We start from the raw sequence: 24,728 nt of genomic DNA on the forward strand, positions 1-24,728 counted from the left end.
AAACCTAAAAAAAAAGTAGTGAACATGAATATGCTCGAATGACAAATGACTGGTATCTTGCACATTTTTCATATGTTTCCTGGAGAAATTTATTCTACCACTTTGAAGTTTCAGATACCTCAAAAAACATAACACTCAAATTGAAAATTTAATTTTGGAAATGCCTTATTTCTGATATCATTGAAAAATTCAAGTCTCACTTGTTCTTTGTTATATTACCGAGTTATAGTTTATTTAATTTATTTTTTGCTATTCTGCAAAGGTTTTGTGATTAAAAGCTTTGTGTATCAATGATTTTTTAGTTTAATGAATAGTCATCTGAAATTTTAAGCTTCTCACCGATGCTCTATAGTATGTTTAACACCTTCATATTGTTGCTGCAACCTAGTCCAACAATAGACTCACTTTCTTTATTTGTCCTGGGCAAGGAGAATATTGTAATGTAAAGTTCTGACTTGGCTTCATAAGCAAAAACATGAGAGTTGACCGCATACAACAAGAATTGGATATGCTCTAGAAATGAGGTGTTTCAAATCACCAGGGAGAACCAAATGTTCTCCTCTTAGCATCCATATGAAGGACCCAGAATCAGGAATTTGGTAGTTTGTTGGCTATTTTCATCCAGACTCACTACCATGAGATATAATTTAAAAACATACTGAAAAGTCACATGATTCAAAGGTATACTATAACCCTTACCTTTATAGTGAGGAACACCCTCACTTGAATACAGTCAAAGCAAAAGAATGGTAAGAGGCTATAGAAAAGTCATCTGGAAAAATAATAATGATAATGATAATGATAACATTAGACACAACTAGCATGCTTTGATTTCTATGGACCTTTATTTTACAGGATTAACAATATACTTCTAACTAAAAGAGTGTTTAAAAGGAAATCTGAAAAAAAATTCAGTTTTGCATCTCCAGATGCTGAGGCAAAATTATCACTTTAAGCTTAACTCAGTGATAGCATCTGATGCTGTCTATACAGCAATTTGATTTGATATATGAATCTTGACACTTGGTGGTACAAACAATTAGGGTAAGTGATCTTGTACTACAAAGCAAAGGCCTCATGACATTTTAATGAAGATTAGAAATTCATCAATACTTTGAGAATATGCGATTTCATCATTATTGATCAAAAATTTAAAAAACCTCTCAAACTTCCAAATTTTAATGTGGGAAATATTGAGAAAAAATTGCAATTGTATTAAACCTATGTGATCTGATACAATGGCATGTTACTTAGAGATTGAAGAATTATTTTGTCCATTGATAAATCTAAAAAGTGTTTTTCAGGGGAATGTTTGTGGGCTAAAAGTAAGATAGAAGGTCCAGAAGAAAAATAGAAAGTCTTTTTTGTATTGGTGTATAATTTTTCATTTTCTTAATAAAACACTATGGTAAAGTTATTGACTTAATATATCTCTCTTCTGTAGCTCCTGCTTATCCAAGTTCTGTCCTTTCAGGGCTAAACAGAATGAGTCAAACCATTGTTTTTTTTTAAGATTTTTTCAAGGCAATGGGGTTAAGTGGTTTGTCCAAGGCCACACGGCTAGGTAATTATTAAGTGTCTGAGGTCGGATTTGAACCCAGGTACTCCTGACTCCAGGGCTGGTGCTCTATCCACTGCACCACCTAGCCATCCCCAAACCATTCTTTATGTTATCATTATATTAATTTGTGTCTCTCATCCCTCTATCTTTTCAAAGCTCTTCCCCAAATCTGAAGTATACTTCCTTCTGACATCTACCTCTTAGAATCCCTTTTGTTTTTGTTCTTGTTCTACTCTTTGCTGTATCTTACACTTTATAATTTTACTGGGGTTTTCTTAGCAACGAAAATTGAGTCATTTGACATTTTCTTTTCCAATTCATTTGATAAATAAGGAAACTGAGGCAAATAGGGTTATATGACTTGCCCAGGATCACACAGATAAGATAGTATCTAATGTCAAATTTGAACTCAGATCTTCCTGATTCTAGGAGCAGAATTCTATCTACTGTATCGCCCAGTTGCCCTACTTTCCTTCAAATCTCAAGTATTACCTCCTGAATGAGACTTAATTGCATTTCTTTTCCTTATTTCCTGGAAATTACTGTGCATTTATTTATAAATATTTTGCATTTACTGATTTGTGTTTATGTTGTTCCCCCTATACCTCATTCATTGAATTTGTAAGTAGGTAGCATTTTCTAGCTGTGTGACTCTCTGAGCAAGTCATTGCATCTCTTTCTTGGAGGTCTTTTCTCTAAAGAGGGAATGAGCATAGCCCCCTTCACAGAACTATTGAAAGGATCAATGGGATTATATGAAAAATATCTTGCAAACCTTAGAGATTTTATAACTATCAGCTACTCTGTTAACTAAAAAGAGATTTTTGTCTCTGTATTCCCCACACCAAGTACATCGTAGGTCCTAAATAATTGCTTGTTGAATGAAAAGAAAATTGACATTCATAAAGTATTTTAATGTTTGTAAAGAACTTTATTTTTTTGTTTTTTGTCTTCTTTAGGATTTTTGCAAGGCAAATGGGGTTAAGTGGCTTGCCCAAGGCCACACAGCTAGGTCATTATTAAGTGTGTGAGCCCGGATTTGAACCCAGGCACTCCTGACTCCAGGGCCAGTGTTTTATCCACTGTGCCACCTAGCCACCCCAAAGAACATTATTTTTGTTAAATTTGTTAAATTTTGCATCATAGAACCATTGTGAGGATAAAGTGGATATTATGATGTAAAGCACTGGAAACCAGAAGATATGTTATGAATTTAAAGTTCCTACTGCTCAGATTATTCTTTTCTCTTTTGTGCCCTAATATCATGTGAAGGAAAACCCTTTACAAATAATTTTCTTAGCACTTCCCAAGTATTGCCATTAGGTGGCATATGTTTCCAAATTATAGCAATGCCCTCCCCTAAGATGTCACTGCACCCATGATTTGTATTTCATTTTGTGCTCTCAGACAGCATTTTCTAAAACTCTGACATTTGGGGCTTTCTTGAAATAATTATTTGAAGAAGAAGAATGAATCCCCCCCCCTCAAAAATCTTAGGAAAATTTGAAATGTGTATTTAAATGAGAGAAGCTAAAATTCTAGTATCCTTAAGCATCGCAATCATCCACCTTAAGCTAAAAAGCAGGTCTGGAAAATGGAACAGCCTATCACAGCCCACATCCCCATCTCCATGACAACATTCTAAGCTGCTTGCGCAATTAAAGGAACAGTGGTGGTTTGCAGGGAGAACTAGTGATGGGGAGGGTAGATTAAATAGGAATGCTGGCTGGGGTCCATTTTTAGACATGAAGAGGGAAGCTAAAACAATTCTAATTAGTGAGGCTGAGGGATGGAAATAGATTTAAAATAAAATACATCACAACATATTCTCCTTCATTAGCAAACAAAAAAGTGTATTTTCTTTTTGCAGATTGGAATTCCTACATTTTCCCTAAACTCTGCCATTTTTTGACAACAGCTACTGGCAGGCTCATCAACCCTTACTTGTTCACCCTTTATATGATATTTATAGAGGAAAAATATCTATTTTTATTCTTAGTAATGAGGCACTTACCACCTGTCTATGCTTCTTTCATTCGGATGGTATATGGATAATTGTGGGAGTCCCTCTATAACCCAGCATATCTTTGGCTCCAAGAACTCTGTTCTCAGTAATGAAACTATATATTTTCAGGATGTTTTACAGTTTGCAAAATGCTTTAATGTGCATTACCTCATTTGATCCTCAGAATAACCTTCTGAGATAACCCAGAATGGCAAAAATCAACCCCATTTTCAGATTTAAAAAAAGCAAGAAATCTCAGCAAGACAGGTGCAGAGCTAGACTCTAGTTCAGAACTTCATGACCCAGTCCAAAGTCCTCTTAGCTGTGCTGCCTCTCATCTTCAGAGGATACTTGTGGGTTCTTGAACAATAACCCCCCCCCAATTTCTGAGAAATCTCCCTTAGGACTAGATAACTTGCATTGGATTCTGAGGAACACCACTCCTAATAACCCTATGTGAAGAAAACAAAGCCTATAGGAAAGTTTAAAGGAAGCTGAATTGTTTTTTCAATTAAGGAGTGAAAACTAAAGGAAGGGTTGATTAAAGTCTTCAAAAAAAGATGTGGAACTGACAGAATAAGAGATTTTTTGAGACTGATGAAAAAGAAGAGAGAATAAATCCTAGTCATGCACCTATTATTCTAACCTAACACATAGTAAGACTTTGATAAATTGAAGCTCACAATTGATTTTGATTAAAATGAAACAATTTATTGATCTCTTCATAAGAGATTGTCCCTTTATAAGGGATGATGACAAGCTATTTTAATTTTTTTATTGAAGAAAGAATAACAGCAAGTTCTGGAGAAAAAAAATGAAGCAAAAAATGATAGGTAGAGGAACTCTATATAAGAACGCAAATGAAGCTAGGTGGTACAGTGGATAAAGCACTGACCTTGGAGTCAGGAGGACGGGAGTTTGAATCTGACCACAAACACTTGACTCTTACCAGCTGTGTGACTCTAAGCAAATCACTTAACCCTGACTGCCTCACATCCAGACCATCTCCAATTGTCCTGATTCATATCTGGTCACTGGACCCAGATGGCTCTGGAAGAGAAAGTGAGGCTGGTGACTTAACATAGCACCCCCTCCCTCAAATCCATTTCATGTGCTTGTAATAGCATCATATCCCTGTTGCTGTGGTCTTCCTCAAAAATGAAAATAGAACCCTATTATCATATAAAAACATGACTCTGAATATAAAAAATTCCTAAGATTAGAATAATAATAATATGGTATTTATAAATTTTTTCTGGAATACTTAAAAATAGATTTTACAGGTTAATAAATTTCTAAATGTGAGGAAGTAAAAGTATAGACTTCCTCTCTTAAAATTCCTTCTAGTCCTTGAATACCTTACTTATGACTTGTGAAATAAATCAATTATTATTTTAACAATCTTGTAAGATCCTTAGATTTTGATTGTGATCATTGCAATGAAAGTCAATCAGAATGAACTAAGATTAGAATTAGGAAGAAAATACAACTTGAGATGTGCTTTGAACCTTTGAAGGAGCTTGGGATTCTAAGACATTGGGGTAAGTAAAGAGATTTCTATGCATGCTAGATACAAAGTAGTCATTGTTAAGATGTCAACATGAGAGAGAGATTATTCTGGGTCTGCTCAGATACCTTGTGCAAAGCATTTTGGTTTTTTGGTTTTTTAAATAAAAATAATAGTTATATTCAGTGCAGCTGACTTGTGGAAATGGACATATTCAATGTCATGTAAAACCTGAACTGAAAAAGGATAATTATGGGAAGAAGGATAATCTTTTTATGAGGAGATCAGTTAAATTATTTCATTTTGATAAAAATCAATTGTGAACTTCAATTTATCAAAGTTTTACTATGCCTCAGGTTCCCTATCAGTTAGAATTATAAGTGTATGACAGGGATTTATTCTCTCTTCTTTTCCTTCAGTTTCAAAGGGAGCATTGTTGCTTGCTCTGACAGTACTTATCTCTGGATTATTCACCCTCCCTACTTCCTCCAGAATTCTGATCCTAAATCGTTCCCACATCTCCAGAAGTTTGAATGTTACCAATGACTTTGTTATGACCAAAGTAAAAGCATTTTTCCTCCATCCTCATTTTCTTTTTACTGTATTTGAGCCTGCTGACATTTCTATACTCCTTCAATCTCACTTGATTTAATTCACTTTGACTTAAAAATCATTCATTTACCACCTACTATTTGCCTTCCATTGTGCTTGACAATAGGGATAAAAAGACAAATGAATCAGCAATTTTTTTTCTAAAGTATTTTCTGTGCCAGATCTGCCCCAAGTACTGACAAAAAAGAGAAAAAGATGAAACAGTCCCTACATCCAAAGGCTTGCATTCGAATGGAGATGGAATCATGCAAATAAGGATATAAAGATTATATACAAAATGATATGAGGCAGTTTGAGAGAAGGGATGGAGATGGAACATTATTATCGGACTGGACCAGAGAGAGGATGGAGAGGAGTAATGAATAAGCCTGCTAAAGTAGAAAGGAGATAAAATAAGTCTTTCTCCTATGGAGATTTTCTACTAGAAAGAATCAACATTATCCAGAAAAGCAAATTCACACAATTCAAAATAAATTAAAAAAAAACTCTAGGGAGTGAGAATGTAACTTTGAAACCTGAAATGGTAAAGAAAATTAGGCTGAGTCTTATGTAGAAATTCACTTGATGTGAATCCTGAAAGGATTTAGGGCTTCCAAGAAGTGAAAATGAGGAAAAGGCACTCTATAAATGCCAAACATGAAATAGTTGTTATCAAGAAGTGAATGTGAGGTGACAGCATTTCAGGTATTGTGGATACTTAAACAAAAATATGTAAGGAGGAAATGGAATACCAGGTTTGGAAATTATTAAGAAAATGATTTGGCTTAAATAGGAATATATGAAGTAGAAGTAACCATGATAGCACTCATGGTATCTTGGCTCTCTTTCTTCTGTATCCTTTAAGAACTATTCTTTCTTCTCATGCCCTCAAACTATGGGTGTCACTTCAAGACTCAGTTTTGATCATTTTCTGCTTTTTAGGGCTTATGTTTGCTTATGGCCTCAGTTTCTACCTCTATACCGAGAGTTTTCAAATCATTTTGTGTAGTTCTTCCCTCTCACCCAAGTACCAATCTAAATTCTAATCAACTACTAAATATTTCTATTTTAATGTCTTAACATTAGCTCAGATTCCACATGTTCAAAACAAAACTCACCATCTTTAATCTTGAACCAGCCTACCCCTCCAAATTTCCCCTTCTTAGGAAACAGTAGGAAATGGATTACCATTTTCCAAGAAGTCATGCTTGATTCATTCCTCTTCTCTGCTAAGTCCTGAATATTTTTCCTCTTGTAGTTTCTTCATTTCCATTGCCATCATTCTAGTTTATTTTTTTCTACCTTTAACCTACTTTTATTCATGATTGCTTTGGGATGAAGAATAGATCATTCAGTAAAAACATACAGTGAAAACAAAATATGCCTTACCATATACAAAGTTTTAGCCTACAGTAATGATGTACCTTAATTATGTCCATGTGCACAAATCTAACATTAATTTTGTTAAAAAAAATAAACCCAATTAAGACCTCTAGGAGCATTTTGTAATAAAGTAATTTCTAATTGTTCCTTGTAGATAGATCAAACACCTCCAAAATGCAAATTCCTATATACAGTGAGCACTTTACTTAACATGGAACACAAGCAAACTGAGTATGTGGACAGTCTCAGAACAAGCTGACATTGTAATATTCAACTAGGTAGGCAACAAACCATAGTACCAAATGGAAAAATTTTATTTGCAAATTAATTTCAAAAAACTAAGTTAACTTCCTATAATTAAATACAGAAAATATACTGATTTGCTAAAATAAATAAGTTGTGATATATTAACACTTCATTATAAAGAATGCATACCAGAACACATAAACAGTGAATGATTCTTATTAAGAAGTTACTATAATATTACTGGCTAAATGGAAGTGCATATTGTGAAGCACTATGGGTGGTACATGTTTTTCCACATACTTCTGGTACCTATCATTCTAGTTCAAACCCACATCATCTCAGCTTGGGTTTTTTTTTTTTTTTTTTGCATTAAGCTCTTGGCTTGCCTTTCCTCTCTACTCAAACACATATTGGTGTCAGTCTAATCTTAAACTCTACTTTCACGATATCACTCAGTATAAAATTTGCCATACTTCCTATTTCGTATTCTTAGTGTAAAATCTTCTGAATGGATTTCAAATCCTTCTATAATTTGATTTTTACCTTTTCTATTCAAAATTTTATTATCATTCAGTTATTCACTCTTTAATCTAGTCAGGTTGATCTCAATATCACTAGCATATACTATTAGAAACTTGCTAGTTCAGCTATCTTTGGGAAGTTCATGAGTTGTCAACTGAAACTATTATCTTCTATATATTTCAAGGGGGGAACTGATTATATTTCCTCTAGTGATTGGGTTTTATGCATATCAGTAGAATTCAGAGAGTGGGACTCAGTACTTGTCATGTGAATAGATTAAGGAGGTAGCCTGCTCCTTACTAATGAGGCTGATCGTTCCTGCCTCAAAACTGATTTGTCCCTTGAAAATAGATTCCCATTGACCTTACTATCTGGTCCTACTTAGAATGAAGAAAATATGGTCCTGCATTTAAACTATCATAATATTTGTACTTTTTTAAGAGGGCAGAGCTGAGCCAGCCTCTATTCTAGCATGTGATCTACTAGAAATGGTAAGTAAGTTTTAATACATAGATGGGGCTTCTGAATATCAGCTAATAACTTTCCTCCTTCCTGGTAGACCTCAAAACATACAATTCTTTCCTTCTTCCTGTTAGTCAGTGGAACAAAAGATTCTTTCTTCTTATTCTAACAAGCAAAAATGCATTTAGTAATCAATAAGTCTATTTGTGTTTCTTTTTCTATTAGGAGTTTGAATGGGTATATGACCTTCTGTCAAGAAAAAAAGTCAACTGAACCCAGGAGAAATAATCTAGCACAAACTTCTTTTGAGAAATAATTCTGTGTCTGATATCTTTAGTATTATTATCTACTATTCTACTTTCATTATCCAGGAGGCTGTTTTGAACTGTTAGGAATTTCCCTCTGAGAAATCATATGGTGGTTAGTTTCTATTGAGTCTTGTGTCTCTATTCCAAACAAAACACACGCACACACACACACACACACACACACACACATACACACACGTACACACACAAGCACACACACATGCATCTAATAGTGTGATATTAGATTTTTTTGTCTCAGGAGGTTTATATTCAAAATTGAAAAGGATTCCTAGGTAGAAAGAATACATATTTGAGTTACTTTAATCTTGTTCACAGCTTCTGGCAGAGAGATATAGCCATGGAATATGTTAATATTTAATTTCTCACTCTATTCCACAGTCTCTGTGACAGATTTTTTGGTGGAAGAACGTGGGCAGTGTTTCCTTGAAGCCATGTGTTCAAGTGTTCATAACAAATAATTGGTAGAAGAATGTGGGCACCTTCTTTCTCTAAGGAATTCTAATAGATATTTGATAGGGGAAATCAGAAAGTCTTATTATTAGTTTCAGTTGAAAGTGGGCAGGAGTTTACTGATTCTCTCTCCCTTTTTCTTTCTCTGTAATAATGCCATGCTTGCCATTCATTCCATTCCTATGTTCTTTCTCTAACATGGAATATCCTTATTTCTCCCCTCAGTCTAAATAAATTCTACTCTCACTTCTAGTTGATATTCATTATCAACCTCTTCATGAAGCCCCCTGACTATTTCAAAACTCAATGACTTCAATTTCCTCTAGGTTTTTTGTCACTTAAAATCTCTACCAAACAATTTAACATTTAAGAAAATCTTATTTTTTTATGAGCAGCATTGTCTTCCAAATCAAGTTATAATTTCCTTGAAAGCAGGGACCTTACCTTTGAACTTTTCATATTCTAATTTCTATATCAGTTAATTAGGGACCTGACTTCTTTCTTTGACAGATTCATGTTGGAGGCCTTCTTTGCTTTTTATATCAGTTGCGTTATGCTTTAAAATGTCATCAAATGATGAACAACCCTTGCTGAAATGACTGTTGCTATTTAGCTAGTCAGTTCATAGACCATCTTCATTCCTATAGTCAAAACTTTCAGTAGGATCTGTGACAATTTTTGCTTCACTGGCAGAGCTTTCAGGTCACCCCTACAAGATGATGAGGCATAAGAGCATGTAAGGGGGATTGAGATGACAGGGTAAAAGGTCAAGGAGGATTGCAAAAACTAGACAATATCCAAGATGAGCAATCACATGACTGCATCCATATATGCGTATGTGCTTGTATCCATTAAATTATAAAGAACCTTGTGGATTAATAGATAATTAATACAATATGCTTTGAGAATTCAATATGATGTATCTACTGGGAAGGCAATGTGAACAGTGGGGTATGGAGTTTTATATAGAAAATAGCCTCTGGCATCCAGGTCCTAAAATTCTAGTTCTGGACTTAGGATAAGCATGGTCACAGATAATCAGAATATGGGGGTATCAAAAATGACAAATGAAAATCCTTATCACCCTCAAACCTATTTATGTTTTCTTTCAGTAATTATTAATCCCTCTACACCCAAACTAATACCCCTTTCCTTGAATCAATTCACTCTGGGAAAAGTCTCAGAGGACAAAAGCTTTTAGTTATTGAGCAGAATTTACCTTCATCTTTCCTTGACCCAAAACCACACAACCATATGGCACATAATCAGTGAGAAGCTCAGAGGAACTATCTCAAAAGCCAACTTCACTTCCCATCCCATCCCAAATGACATTCCTAATATCTAAAATATTATGTAAAAGTTAACATAAGATAATCTCTACTTCAACTTCTCAGTCCTCTCAAAATACTAGACTGATTCCCAAACCACCTCAATTGTCTACTTCTACCTTTTGACCTTTAGACATCATAACATGGTTCAGAATAAGAGGTAAACCAACATACTAACTTCCTGCTACTAGAAAATTCAACTAAATTCTCAGTGTGACCTAGGGGCTCTGTTGACCTAATTCTGTAACTGGCACAAAGTAGGCACTTATCAATGTTTACAAACTTAATTGAATAAATACAAGAGTAAGAGAGGGGATTTCTCCTGCATGGATGTGCATGCAAACATACAGACCCATACATATCAGTTGATTTTGTTATGGAATGCAATCAAAATGTTGACATTTTAATGTGTTATACAGTGTGACATCTTTTTTTTTAGGTTTTTGCAAGGCAAAAGTGGTTAAGTGGCTTGCCCAAGGCCACACAGCTAGGTAATTATTAAGTGTCTGAGACCAGATTTGAACCCAGGTACTCCTGACTCCAGGGCTGGTGCTTTATCCACTATGCCACCTAGCTGCCCCTAATACAGTGTGATATCTTTATGAGTCCAGAACATCTTTATTAATTAATCAGTAGGTAACAAACTAGGCTATTCACTGATCCAGACCTCTTTATGGATTTAAATAGTTATGCCCAGGACAAAATATTGCAATACTAGAATCTGAGAGTGAAACCAGGGAAGTTACTTATGGAGACTTTTAGTTGGGGTGATAGAGGGAGAGAAAGAGGGGAGAAATTTCTCTCTTCCTTTAATTGGCCACATAACTTTTCCAAATATTCCTTTATCTAAAAGAATGTCTTTCAGAGAACTCACACAAAGAAAGCACTCAGATGGAGATCAGAAGTGATAGACACACATTCTCAGAAGAACTTAGGAGTAAATTGTGAGATACAGGAGACATTAGCACAGGCTTGTCTGGGAGGTCATGCCTGCACAAAGAAAGTCCGGCTCTCTATGAGCCAAGCAGAATTGCAGTAACTCAATTAACATGGACTGTACAAATTTAGAGATAGCTCCACTCCAAAGGTTTATATGCATTATTTGTGCCTGAGATGTGATAGAGCCTTCTGAGCAACTATTGGTCTAATTAGCCTTGATCTCAATTGTACCTTGACCCCAACATAGTGATGTCTTTTTGGTCCTCTTCTAGAAAAAAGCACAATAACCCATGCACCAGTAGGAGATGGTAGCAAAGAAATATGAAAAATTTATGTGTGGTCATAGTCAGGGACTACAAATAAGCTGGAATCTCCTGAGTGATCACATCCCACTTCATTGACATAACAATGCAAAAACATCTCCTTAGTAAGAATTTGCCTGTGTGGTATAGTGTACTAGTCTCAAAAGGGGATATAAATTGTTCACATTCTCTGACCTCAAAGAACTTACAGTTCGGTAGAAGAATAAAATATTAACATATGTTGCTTCCTTTCACAATGCTTCATTGGGAGCACATTAGTGAGATATAATACTAAACCAAAGTGAAGTTTGAAGTGCAGATCATGGAAGAATTAAAAAAGAAGTTAAATTGAACCAAACAAAATAGATAAATTATATTTAAAATATTCTCCCATCTGTGTGAGGGTAATCTCATTTTTCTTCTAGAGGAGGAGCAGAAAGACTAAATAGCTCCTAGGATGAATTATAGCCCAATCTTTCCCTTGAATCACTGGCACATGGGTGGCTAAAATTAGGCTAATAAGTTGTCCACAGTTGTGGATTTAATCAGGATGACAAACTGCCTGTGGGGAAATTCCTGACACCATTACAAATACACAACTTGTTTATAATTTACAATCTTAGAAAGTTTCTTGGGACATTAGGAAGTTAAATTACTTGCCCATTTTCACATGGAAAGTATGAATCAGAGGAAATATTAAAATACAGGTCTTCCTGATTCCAAAGTAAATGGCCTTTTTGCTATTGCCTCTGAGCTTAACAATTAAGTTCAGAAATTCTGAGTTGCTGACAAAATATTCACCAATCCACAGAACATGGATTTGCTCCCATTCATATTTGCCGGCCCTGTCCCCCCATTGATGTCCATATCAGTGGACTAAAATATTATAAGAATTAATTAAAATACTTTTATTCAGGGCCCTTTCCACCTAAACTTTATCTACTGGACCTTCCCTCCCCCAGACACAGCCTACTCCTACCCCCAACATACATTCAGGCAGAGGATAACTATGCAAAGAAACAAAGGTATGTGACAAATGAAAAGTTTGAAAGACAATTTCTGGGTAATTAATAATCAATTTATTAGTCATGACTAGCAAATAATAAGCTAATGGTCACAGACTTTCTCTTTTAAGCCAAAGATGAACTTTGGGGTATCTAGATGTTTAAATATCCTTCGAAGAGTGGGATGAGGAAAATATTAATTCAATCTCATCATCAGCCTTTACCTATAAAAAAAAAACGCTCTGGATCCCTGAATTAGTAATCTGTTGTTAGTAATTATTTCTTTTAGGTAGAAGAGATCATAAAAAAGAATCGACACAAGAATGAATTTATATATCTGAATTAAATAATTGGCATACAGAAAAGAGATTATATGCATGAACAAGAAGTGAATAGCTAATAGATGGTATACAGAAACATCTCATAGTCAAAATTTGTAATTTCCCATATTTACTCCATGCCCATAATAATCAACACATTTCTTTCTCTTACATCAAAGAATCCAAGAACAATGAGTGTTTGACTGTAGGATGAGCAAATATAGTTCTTTGAAGAGATCATGTCAAAGTTTCATACCAACTTCACAATTAAATATATCTTGGTGATTAAAAATTTTAAAGATCTCATATGTAACTTTGATGAGGTTTGGCTTTAACCTTGTAAAATCCACAAAAGTTCCTTGACAAGGAAAGTTCCTATTCAGTTTGAAATTCCCAGGTGTAGTCACTTATCTGGATTAAGCAAACAAAATGAAGACATTTCTACCCAGAAAGTCACATTTGAATGCATATAAGTTGCTTAGTAAAGACAGAAGACCCTTTAAATTTTTGTCATGAATGAGTTCATCTATATTGGATATTTGTGATCTTAGGAAAGCTAAACTTGAGAGATTTTCATATAGAACAGAACAGATTGTATGGGTAGGGAAAGGGCTAAGAACATTGCTTTGATGAAAGCAGAAACTAAAGCATGAAAGTAGACTTGATAACAATAGAAAGATTTGTTATTTTCCATAAGTATGAATACACATCATAATAGACCCTCCAAGTCTTATCAAAAGTGCTCTATTAATTTCTGATGTTCCATATGTGCAGGAATTAGACTACTAAAAGGAATCTAACAAAATTTCCAAGAATTATGAAGTTTTGGGAAATAAAGGTAACCATGTCATAAGCTGCATTTTCTTATTGCTGGCCGTCAAATACAAAGGATACAGAGGAGAAAATTTAATTTTTGAAGTTAATAGTTTTCTAAGAATATTATAGTTAAGAATGGCATTTGCATTTTGGACTATGATTTAAAATATGTAACCAAGGTGCCAGGCTCTATCCAGAGATGGAGTACACCTAACAAAGAATATTAAAGATGAATTTACTTAGTGTCTTACAAATTTAATCAAAAGGGCTTTGAGAGGGCGGAGCTAAGATGGTGACAAGAAAGGATCCTGTCTTAGGTGCTCTCTCATAAAACTCATAAGCTAAGGACTCTAACTAAATTTTTGAGAGACAGAAGAATCCACAGAGGGACCCAGTGAGGCAGTTCTCCTACTCAAGGTAACCTAGAAAAGAGCAGAAAAGCTCTGCATCCCGGGGTCGGAGGGGCGGCCCACTGGAGGGGTGGCTGCCAGAGCAAAAGAACTTCAGCCTCCCGGAGGCAGCCCCAGGGCACTGGGAGCCAAGGCTCACAGCAGCGGGGGACTCTCCTGAGCTGCACCCCGAGGAAAATCAAATGAGGGAGTTAGAAGAAAAATTGGGAAAAGAAAGGAGAGAGATGCAGGAAAAACATGAAAATGAAGTCAGCAGCCTAGTCAAGGAAATCCAAAAAAAATGCTGAAGAAAATGGATGAAACAGTTCAAAAAGTTATAGAGGAGAAGAATGCTTTAAAAAGCAAAAATGACCAGAAGGAAAAAGAGATAAGAAAACTCTCTGAGGAGAACAAATCCTTCAGACAAATAATAGAATTCAGGGAGATTGATGAATTTACCAGAAATCAATACTTCAAAACCAAAAAAATGAAAAATTAGAAGAAAATGTGAAATATCTCATTGAAAAAACAACTGATATGGAAAACAGACTTAGAAAAGAAAATTTAAAAATTATTGGAATACCTGAAAGTCATGATCAGGAAAAGAGCCTTGACATCACTTTCAAAGAATTACTACAGGAAAATTGCCCTGATATCCTAGAAGCAGAGGGCAAAATAGAAATGGAGAGAATCCACTGATCCCCCCAAGAAAAAGATTCCAAAAAACCAACCCCTAGGAATATTATAGCCAAGTTCCAGAACTCCCAAGTCAAAGAGAAAATATTACAAGCAGCCAGAAGGACACAGTTCAGATATTGTGGAGCTGCAGTCAGGATCACACGGACTTAGCAGCAACTACCTTGGAAGCTTGTAGGGTTTGGAATATAATATGCCAGAAGGCAAAAGAGCTTAGAATGCAATGGAGAATCAAATACCCAACAAGGTTGAATGTCCTCTTCCAGGAAAAAAGATGGACTTTCAATGAACCAGGGGAATTTCAAATGTTCCTGTTGGAATGGCCAGAGCTGAACAGAAGGTTTGATCTTCAGATACAGGACTCAGGTGAAGCACGGAGATTGGAGGAGAAGCAGAAAATATGAGGGACTTAATTATGATGAACTGCATGTAGTCCTGTACAGAAAAATAACATTGATAATACTCATATGAACCTTCTCAGTTAATAGAGCAGGTAGAGGGAGTTTTTATAGTTGAAGCACAGGAGAAAGCGGAATTTGAAGAAAAATATGGTGTAAAAATGGAGTCAATAGAAAAAAAGGGGAATGTAATGGGAGAAAGAAAAATGAGAGGGGAAATGGGGCAAGATATTTCATATAATAAGATTTTTCTTTATTACAATGAGCTATTGCAATGATATAGAAGGGGGGAAGGCAAGGGGGAATGAGGGAAACTTCGCTCTCATCAGAGGTGGTTAGGAGAGGAAACAGCATATATGCTCAATGAGGTATAGACATCTGGAGTAAGAAGGAGGGGCGGGGATATGAATAAAGGAGGAGAGGATGGACCATGGGGGGAGAGTGGTCAGATATAACACATTTTCTTTTTTACTTCTTGCAAGGGGTTAGGATTAGATAGCCTATCCAGGACCACAGGGCCATGTGGATGCTGGGCCTAAGGGGTGGTAGAGGGGCTCAGGGCCTCTTGGCCCCAGATCCAGGGATCTGTCTTCTGTGCCACTCAGCTACTGTACAGCAGAGTCACAGTGAAAGGAGAGAGAAAATATAGTACATGGTAGTGGAGAAATAAGAAAGGAGGGAGTTGCGATCAGCAATGGCAACATTGGAAAAATATGGAAGTAACTTTTGTGATGGACTTATCATAAAGAATGTGATACACCTGCAACAGAGTTGTTGGTGTTAGAACAAATACTCAAGCACATTTTATTATTATTATTATTATTTGGGGGGTGGTACAGGGCAGGGCAAATGGGGCTGAGTGGCCTGCCTGGGGCTGCATAGGAGGGTGATCATTGGGTATCTGAGGCCAGATTTGGACCCAGGTGCTCCTGGCTCAAGGGCCAATACTCTGTCCGCCACCCAGCCACTCCTACTATTATTACTATTTTATTTTATTTTGGGTCTTCTTTTTTCTTTTTTTGGTTTTTGCAGGGCAGTGAGGTTCGGGTGGCTTCCATGTCACATGGCTGGGTGATTGTTGGGTGTATGGGGCCAGGTGTGGATTTGGGTGCTCGTGGCTCCAGGGCTGGTGCTCCATCCATTGCGCCACCTGGCCATACTTACAATTATTACTATTATTTTTTTAATTTTAATTTTTTTCTCTCTCCTTTATCGCTCAAGCAAGTCTATATTTATTGGGGGGAGGGGGTATTTTATTTACTCTTAAACAAGAATATTTTATTAATGTAAAAAACATTATTTGTACAAAATGAGAATAAATATTAAATTTAAGGGGAAAAAAAGGTCTTTGAAGCAAAAAGAATGAGGTAGGGGAAAAAACTGCTTATTCCCCAAGCTAGATAGTATTGTGAGTAGCCATAGTGAAGGAAGAATGGTCATTGAGATACCCAGAACTTCATAGGAGACAAAAATCCAATAAAAGATTCAATGTTAAAATGCATGTCTTCAAATATGCAAAAACATGGTATACACCATATACTATATGGTACAAACAACACTAAGCTGAGACAAGAAATGAGGAACTCCACTTCCTGATTTGATGATTCCTTTGGAATGATGTCAAGAAAAGCTACTAACAATTTGAGTTGCCTACTCCAGAGTGGAATGAGCTAGCTTAGATGATGTTTGAGTTTCCCTTTATCAAAAATATTCAACCCAAAGTTGCTTGATCACTTTTATGCTATAGCAAGAAATTGTAGTTTTTTGATCACCAAGGTCCTTGTCAACTCTAAAGTACCACAATCCTATGATTCCAAGAGGGTTAACGTTGCTCCCTTGATGCATATGAGGTATTTCTAGATTAAAAAAAATAACTTTTCTTAGGAGACCAAGGAAAAAGACTGAATTTTTTTTCCTCAATATGCAGCAACAAACTGAATCTTTACTCTATTCCAGCCCTTATGGCCTTCCTCTTCTTTGTCTCTACCCTATACCAAGTCCCACCCAGTTTACAAAACGAAAAATCACTCTGAGATTACTTAAAGGAATAAACTAACCAATCATTTCTCAACTCCACTCCATTTATGTCTAGTCATCTTGACTGAGAAATTTTAGCAATTTTTAAAACTCTAAAAATAAATAACCAGTGAAGTGAACATTACATTATAAACTGCTGGTTATAGTATAATTTTGTAGTGAGACATCTATTTTTCTTTGTCATGTCACAAAGGAGATGTTTGCATTAGAGGAAAAGGTTTCCAAGGTCTCTTCAATCTAAAATTCTGAGGTCAGTGTACTGTTTGTCTCTATTTACTCCCTTCATTTCAATCAATTTCTGCTTTCCACCTCTAATAATAAAAAGGAAAGAATGAATGGGGACAGAGATGAAGATATAGGCAGAAATTAGGGGAAAGAGGGACAACATAACAGTGTTCATAATAATGAACATACATGAAGTATGTTGAATTAAAATTTGTTCTTTATGTCTTTAATAAACTTAAATATGGAAGATAAAGGTACTTTAAAAACTTCTATGGGAATAGTTCCATTTTTAAAAAAGATGGAGAAGAAAATTAAGTTAAATTAACTACAAAGAACCTATGAAAGAAGACCCTATCTGCCTCCAGAAAAAAAAATATATATGAAATGATTTTTACCTACCTAGATATCTAGATGGATAGATATATTGATAGGTGATAGGTAGGTAGATGGATAGATAGATAGATAGATAGATAGATAGATAGATAGATAGATAATTTGGGTCTAATGGTAGTCATTTCTATAGTGGAGGATGGAGGGGGAAAGGGGAAAAATAAATTCACATAAATTTATTACATATTTAAAAGGAATAGCAAATTGTACATAATAGATTTACATTTTAAGTACAATCATCTTTTTAAAAATTAATGTTATGGAAATTATTCTCTAAATTTATTGAAATTAGAGATATATTATTTTCTAAATTTAAAGTAAAATACACAAGTAAAAAGGTGGTGTGAAGGAAGGAGCAGAGCCTAAGGACAAGACCATTAGGAGACAGGAACTCAAAGGTGAGGATCTGAGGAGATTAGGGGGAAGGAGGAATGAGAAGAGGTCCCAGAGTAAAACAGTATAGAAATATAGCATCATTTTAGCCTCTAAAATTGTAGTTCCTTTAAAAAGTGGTTACAAATTTTGCTCAGGAAAATAACTTTCCTGAGTCATCAAAAGTACTTTGAAGGAAAAATGGCCTCTGCAACCTTTGTAGTAAGAATGTCAGAACATTATCCAACAGCCCTTCTAACAATATTTGGGTCAGAGTCCTAGATGTATACACATCTGTGGAGTATTTAAAAGTCCTTTATATCAGGACAGCTAGGTGATACAGTGGATAGAGCACTGGCCCTGGAGTGAGGAGGACCTGAGTTCAAATGTGACCTCAGACACTTAATAATCACCTAGCCGGGTATCTTTAGGCAAATCACTTAACCCCACCGCCTTTCAAAAACCAAAAAAAAAGGACCTTTTTATCTAATTTGTTTTCCATTTTTAAAGTTTAGCCTTATATTTCATAGTATTTCTGAGATACAGCAGCAATATTAAGATACAATTGAGTGATTTTCAGACAGTCAGTGCATTATCCTAGAAATACTTTGCAAATTGTCAGTCTCTCTTCAGAGCTGGGATAAGTAATTAGCTCTAACAGACCTCTTAGTCAAAAAGATCCAACCTGTAAATAATCATAGAACTAAAATGCAATAGAATGAAAACTGGATTCAAAGAAAAGAGCGTTGGCTTACATTCTTGAATGATCAGGTATATTATCCAGGACAAATCATTTGTGTCTGAGGGGCTGCAACCAGAACTTTTATAATGTGATGAATTAGGTCTGAGGTATTCATAGCAGTATGGGCAGCAAGGTGGGGCACATAGCAGTTAGGCTTGGAGTCAGGAAGACTCATTTTTATGAGTTTAAATCTGTTCTATAATACTTATTTAGTTTGTGACCATGGGCAAGTGACTTAACCCTGTTTGCTTCAATTTCCTCCTCTATAAAAGAAACCTGAAGAAGGGAATGGCAAATCATTCCAGTATTTTTCCCAAGAAAAATCTCAAATTGTATCATGTAGACTCAAACACAACTAATCAACTAAATACCAGCAACACAATTTCTACAAGCAATTCATTGCAAACACCTTATCAAACATCTTTTCATATTGCTAGTCAAATAATATCTGACATGTAATGTTTGTCATTCTCTGTTTAGAAGAGCAATAAACACATTCACCTTCTTGCTATGGTCAATGATGCCACCAAATGAGTGAATCATAAAATGTTAAAAGGAAAAGATTTCAGTGGCCACATAATCCAATGCATACTCAAATGGAATACTATTATAATATATCTGAAAAGTAATCAATTAGTTCTGCTTGAAGATATCTAAGGAGGGGAGACCAATCATGTGATTCTGTTTAGCAAAATTTTATTTATTGGGAAGTTTTCTTTAACATTAAGTTTAAATTTGTTTCTTTGCAATGTCTGCCCCTTATCCATATTTTGCCTTTTACAGACTGAAAGAATAAATCTAATCCTTCTTCCACGAGACAACTCTTCAAGGATTTAAATGCTGTAATCTTGACCCCTCTGAATTTTCTTTTCTTCAGGTTAAATAGACCCAGTTTCTTTGATCAATGCTCATATGACACCTATTTCAAGGTCTTTCATCTTCCTGGTTATCTTTTTCTTGGTACTCTAATTGATCAATATCCTTCTTTGAATGTGACACCAAACTGAACACAATATTAAATTAAAGCAAATAGTATGTTTCTCTGTATCTACAGGAGCATAAATGCATGTGAGCATACATGCAGCTTTCATCCTCATCCTCAACTACATTTTAGTGCTCTTCATTTCATTGTTATAGGAATATGCCATGATGTTATAATTATTTTCTATTATTTGCCTTTCTCTCCATTTTGTGTACACATCTATTGTTTGTTTTTGTTTTTTGGGTTTTTGCAAGTCAATGGGGTTAAATGACTTGCCCAAGGCCACACAGCTAGGTAATTATGAAGTGTCTGAGGCCAGATTTAAACTCAAGTCCTCCTGACTCCAGGACAGGTGCTCTATTCACTGCCCACCTAGCTGCCACATACCTATTAAAAATATAACTTGATTGGTAAGTTCTCTATGTATTAACATCAGTACCTTAGGATATATGTTTGTGTGTGTGTGTGTGTGTGTGTGTGTGTGTGTGTGTGTGTGTGTGTAAAATTTCATTTTGAGAATTCCCCATCTCTCCTGGGTTGGATATTCCTGTAGAAGTTTAGTCCCCAAGATCCTGCTTAGCCTATCGTTCATTTCATTTCATTCCTTGAAATCTGTTCTGTCCAGATTTAGAGCCTATTGTACATGCTAGCTTTCCTTTCCTTATCTATCACAGACCCTAGGAGGATGTCATTACTTTCCCAATTACCTCTTAGGAAAATGAGACTCGGATATAGAATAGAATTCCTCTGCTATTATATCCTCCATCTATTGAAACATGAAAATTTTTGAAATTTTCTCTTTCTGTCTGGTTTCTCTAGCTTTGATAGGACTGACCTTTCCCTATTCCCTAAACCAGTGGGCTATGGGACAGTCCACAGCTGATATCTGCCTTCCTTCCAAGGTCTCATGTTTTATTGGCATCCTTCTCGCTGTCCCTGATCTCTCTAGTGGTTAAGATGATGTTGTGTCCTTAAGGGCAAGAGTTAGGGATGATAATTTACTCCATTGAAGGCTGGGGCAAAAGGCTAGATTTTCAGTATACATGTCTTAGGCGTATTTTTATTTTGTTATTCCTTGGTCACATCATGCTTGGTTTCAGTGCCAATAAAATTGAAACTCCCTCCAAAAACATTTTTGAAAATTATTAGTGTTTTAGTTTTTAGCTTAGAGAAAGAATTCAGACTGATGTTTGGATAATTGAGGTTTCTTATCGAAAATATATTGTCAGGTTTGTGATAATTTCAAGCCAACTCTTCATCTATATCCTCTACTCTCAAGTGATTGCTTTTCTTTGCCCCTCCACAGATCATCACCCACACTCTACCATGTATCTTTCAATTGCTCATGGTTTTGATGGCAATAGAGTAATTGAAAACAGAGAGAAAATTGAGCTATTTTTTCTTATTTTCTCTATTAAGAAGATTTATGCAAGATTTTGAAGTTCCTCATATGAAAATACATTCTAAATATGTTAATCCATTCCAATATGTTTTCATTATCCTTTTTCATTTGAATAAGGTACAAAGGTCCAAAGTTTCAGGGAAGTATGGTAGGTAAAGAGAAGCCCTTAGAGTAAGAAAGATTATATCTGAAACCATATTAGTTGTATGACCCTAGGAAATCAGTTAATCTCTCCATATCTCAGGTTTTTCTCTGAGTTTGTAAGTTACAGAATAGTCACAGTTATTCATTGATAGAGGAAAATTCCTTGCCAACAGGTCTGTACATGAATGAAAATTCCCTAACCACAGTATCCATTCAGAGTCATATTCTTATCATTGGCATTTGCCCAGCTAAATATCAATGTACCTTTGAGGTCAAATTGACCTCCTTGCACTTGGGTCTCCAATACATCTGGCTTCTTTCTCAATATGATACAGATTAGAGAGAGTGGTGTAGGGATAAAAAGGTTAGGTTTTATTACTGGTTTTGAATTTTGTTTCCTGTGACCTTCTGTGAACTTATTTACCATTGTTCATCTTCTGTTGTATCTTCTCCCTATTATATTTAGTTTGATGATATGTATATGTGTTTTTCTCCTTCCTCATAATTTTTTATTTAAGCCTCATTTGATTAATTAGCAAGATAACAGTAAATATATTCTAATCATTCTTTGACAGGTTCACTCTATGATTGAACAGGAATCTATTATCTCTTCATTTTAAACTGTCTCCCAAAAATTGAATTTCATTCTCAGTTTTTTCTTAAACATGTCTACTCCTAAATCTGCTTTTCTTTAGTTTTTGTCTTTAATGACTACTATTATGAAAGAATTACTTATAAATCTATTAAATTTTGGTTTTTGTTCAAGACATCTTACTCTTTTTTTACATAAGAAGATAACTTTTTTTTTCTAAATTGAAGGTAATAGTCTTTGATCTTTGTTCAAACTTCACAATTCTTTCTCTGGATACTGATGATATTCTCCATCGCAGATAGTCCAAAATTGTCCCTGATTGTTGCACTGATGGAATGAGCAAGTCTGTTAAGGTTGATCATCACCCACATGTTGCTGTTAGGGTATACAATGTTTTTCTGGTTCTGCTCATCTCACTCAGCATCAGTTCATGCAAATCCTTCCAGGTTTCCCTGAATTCCCATCACTCTTCCTGGTTTCTAATGGAACAATAGTATTCCGTGACATACATATACCACAGTTTGTTAAGCCATTCCTCAAATGAAGGACATTTACTTAAATTCCAATTCTTTGCCATCACAAATAGGGTTACTGTTAATATTTTTGTACAAGTGATGTTTTTACCCTTTTTCATAATCTCTTCAGGGTATAGACCCAGTAGTGGTATTGATGGATCAAATGGTATGCACATTTTTGTTGCCCTTTGGACATATTTCCAAATTGCTCTCCAGAAAGGTTTGATAAGTTCACAGCTCCACCAAAAATATATTAGTAAGACATCTTACTCTTTAGCAAAGGAGGGCAGAAATTCCAGACATTAGGAGTAGTCTATGGAAAAACACAGGAACACAAGATGCTAAGATAATTAAATGTTTAATAGGCCAAGTTATCTAGATTGCAGTGTGTGCAATTGAAAAACAAAGAATAAATCTGGAAAGTTTACTGGTAACTATATTATTTTAAATATCAAGTTGATGAGTTTATATTTTATATGAGAGGTAGTCAGGAAACACTGAAAATTTCTGAGTAGAGCAGTTATGTAATTAGAACCCTGTATTAATTAGCCAATTATGCAGAGAAGATATTGGAGACTGAAGAATCTGGAAGCAATTAGGAAACAATTAAGCAACTTCTATAATAGTTCAAGGGAGAGATGATTAGAGTATGGATAAAGGATGTAGGATGTGGATATAGAGCATGGACATCATTTCCCTCAACAAGGGTTGGTAAACAATTGAATATATAGGGAGAAGGAGTTCAACAACTCTGGTATTACTTGTGATTGTGGACTTTGATGCCTAAATATATGGTGATGTATGCAATAAATCTAGGAAAATTTGGAGGAGGGAAGGTTGGAGGTTTGAATATTAATTAGTTTTTAGCAATGTGTCAAGTAATTAAAATAATAAATCTAGACATTAATTATAATTTACATTTAGTGGATTATACTGGAGCAGTTTGCTATTTCCTTCTCTAGTTTATTTTTTAAATTAGGAAGCTGAAACAAACAAGGTAAAATGACTTGTCCATAGTCACATAGCTAGTAAGTATATCTGAGGGCAGATATGAACTCAAGAAGTCTTTCTGACTTCAGGATGGGCATTCTATCTTTTTGCTCAACCTAACTGGCAATTCTTTAGAACCTTAAGATTTATCTCACTTTGTTTTCACAATAACTCTGGTAGATAGGTATTATTATTAGCCCCATTTAAAATGATTATTTTTAAAGCTACATGCAAAGGGAGTTTTCTATGCTCATCCTTTTGCAAGCTTTTGAGTTACACAATTTTCTACAACCCTCTCTTCCCACCCCACTCCACATGATGATAACAATCTAATATCTGTTGTACATTTATAGTCATGTTTAATATTTTTCTATATTAGTCATGTTGTGAAAGTTTATTAAAGCTAAAGAGAAAACTCTATTTTTTAAGAAACAAAAAAATTGAAGTAAAAAATATTTAAGTGTTTTGCCCAGGGTCACTCAATTAGTGTCTAAGCTTGGATTTGAACTCTGATATGAAAGAGTTTTAGACTTTTAAATCTATTCACTCTGTCATATAACTACTGTCTATGTATATATATATATATATATATGTATATATATATATATATATGTATGTATATACAAACAGATGTTTAAGAAATGATTTGCTAACTCTATATCACAATAATAAAAGGAAAACCTAACAGATTGCGTAGAACTTTTTATAAAGGATTTGGCAAAGTAGGACACATGAACAATATAATGAAGGACAAGATAACTGTGGGGTGGTTGCAGAGTGTTTTATGTGGAAAACAGAAACACTTATAAAATTGCAACAAAGTAACCAAAATGTCAAGGAAATAATATAAAATTACTGAAAACTAGTGGTCTCCTTTCATGATTATGCTCCATTTTCATATTTCAACCTATCTTTAATATCTTTTCAATAATAATAATAATAATAATGAATTTCAATAAACAAGGATGTAGAGAATGATGATGCACATCCATTTGGGTATTGAAGGAGTCACTTGTAAAAAAATAGTATTTCATTTATTTTCCCATTTACATGCAAAGAAAATTCTTATCAATTGCTTTGCAAGATTTT

This window comes from Macrotis lagotis, chromosome 5 (genome assembly GCF_037893015.1).
Source record: "Macrotis lagotis isolate mMagLag1 chromosome 5, bilby.v1.9.chrom.fasta, whole genome shotgun sequence".
In the NCBI taxonomy this organism is placed as follows: Eukaryota; Metazoa; Chordata; class Mammalia; order Peramelemorphia; family Peramelidae; genus Macrotis; species Macrotis lagotis.